Genomic DNA, 2500 nt, shown 5'->3' with positions numbered 1-2500 from the left:
CACCACAAGATAACTCATCATCTACTGCATCCATGTGATATGTGGTTAAGCAACATGAGCGATCAACCCAGCTGGATCCTCAGTGAAGGGAACATGTTAAGTAGGGGTCAAACTTGGAAAATTAAGTAAACATGACAAAACAGTCTGATCTGGTGATCCCAAATCATTCAAGCAACAGGATGCATCTCAGTTTCTGAGTAGGGTCGTTTGTTGGATATGCAATCCAGCTGAGGGTAACCCATAACCTTGCCAAGTACCTTCATACCAAAGGAGTTCAGGAGGCTCCTAAGGGCCCAAGAGAGTGTCCAAGTTTCACAGCAACAGATCAGTAAAATTAGGACCAGTGACTCAAAGACTCGAACATTCGTCCTCCTGCTCAGATTTCAACAGCCACCACTGCAGCAGCTCATCCCAGTCTTTTGAGGACTTCAGACTTGCAGTTAATGGCACTATGAATCTAGGTAGAGATAAGTGGTGAAACAGGATTGCAAACAGAAATTTGGTTGATGATGCGGTTATACTTGCTGAGTCTCTGGATGTCTCAAAGAATGCTCTCCTATCAATGAGTGAGGAAACCCCTTGGCCTTAGAGGCTCTTGGATCAAGACAAAGATTCAGTCCTTTGTTAGCTCCTTGGAGCACTCCTCTTGGTCTGTTTTTGTATGTGAGCATGTCAAAGTTGTTGACTGCTTCACTTATATATATTATATATATATATATATATTATTATTATTATTATTATTATCATTATTATTATTATTATTATTCAGTAGTTTTATTTTTATAGCGTGATTTCACTTCACTACCGAGCACAGCTCTGTGTGCCTTGGGTATGTGCTGTGATTTGTTGTGATGCTCTGATGGTTATTGTATGGAAAGTGTTCTGCGTAGGATGTGTGCAGTGCCCAGTAGTGCAATTTTCTGTATGTTATATGTGTTTGTAAGTCCTGGTGTTTTTGTTATGTATTTATTATTATTATTATTATTATTATTATTATTATTATTATTATTATTATTATTATTATTATTATTATTTTTAAGGTGTCTATTCATAATTTAAAAAACAAAAGGCACAAGCACACTCGTCATAGCAGTGACTAAGGGCACAAATCAGCACCAGCGTTGCTAGAAACAAGAGTCAAAACAACTCTTAGACATAGACAAAGTACTTATCTATTGACTGACAAGGCAGAACAACTACCTTACAGCAAACATGTGTATGTATGTGTGTGTCTGTGTGAATATCCACACACACGCACACACACACACACGCGCACGCACGGACACACTATATATTTGTAAACAGTGAAATGTACATCTGTTAGTATTTCATTTAGACATCTGTATCTTAGTTTCCTTGAAGATGTACGTCATATTTTAGTATCGTGTAAACAGCAGTGTGTCCGCTTGGTAACATGAAGATTTATCATTCTGACAAGACTCAATCATCAGCCAATCTCATCTTTTCCCAGCATCTTCCTCCTTCCATCTCCTTTTCCCGATGTTACTGAAACAGCTTCTTTGTAGTATTCTTATTTCTCTTTTGCCAGCTGTTTCATCAACGTTCAATGTCCGCTCTCCATGCTGGCATGGGTTGGATGGTCTGACAGGGAGCTGCCTAGCATCATCATCATCATTGTTCGACCGTGGTCGAGACAATGGAATTTACCACACTACGCCAGACTTCACGGTCCATCATGGCATTATGGAGGTCCTGTTGCTGGATGCCTGTATCCCTGGAGATTACATCAGGGTAGGAGAGTGTGCGCCCTCTGGTATTGCGAGTAGATGGCTTCCAGAGGAGAAGAGTAGAAATTGCCTCGTTTTCAGCTCTACAACAATGTCCAGCAAACTGGACTCTCCTACCTTTCACAAGAGATGACACAGGTGGTAGTTTCCCATATATTTGCATTTTGGCTGGATGACACTTCCACGAGAGATTTTGAGCTCTCATAAGGAAGCGAGTGTAGATTCCATCCAACTGCCTCTCAAGCTTCTTTGATAACATCCAGATTTCTGAGCCATATAGTAGAATTGGTTCTAGCAGGGAGTTGTCCAGACTCCAACTGTCTGTTGTGAGATGGTTTCTATGACTTACTTATACTTGTGATGGCATTCACCCAGGGTGGGTTGAGCCAACTTCTTCTCTGGTCCTGACGACATCACAAACCATATGGTTTTGCCATGGTAGTGGTAGGATTCGTAGAAGTTTCGTGAGAATATTGAATTCACAAGCGGTCCCCAACATCCCTCATGCATATCCCGAGTGACGGGACACCCTGTTTGCTGCAGAGTCTCCACAGACGCAGGGACAGAACGACCTCGAAGCTGCAGGTTGCCGATCGGATGCCTCTTGGAATTTTCACCAGAGCCCATTTAGCCAGGCTGCGTCCCTAATACTGCTCAGTGCCAGACCAATCTGCCTTGGGTGGCCCTACCAGGAACCAAAGTTTCCAAAGGCATAGCGCTGACACTGCCCATTTACACAACCCTACCACTTT

Source organism: Octopus sinensis, linkage group LG14 (genome assembly GCF_006345805.1).
Source record: "Octopus sinensis linkage group LG14, ASM634580v1, whole genome shotgun sequence".
In the NCBI taxonomy this organism is placed as follows: Eukaryota; Metazoa; Mollusca; class Cephalopoda; order Octopoda; family Octopodidae; genus Octopus; species Octopus sinensis.
Note: the sequence above shows the minus strand (reverse complement) of the source record.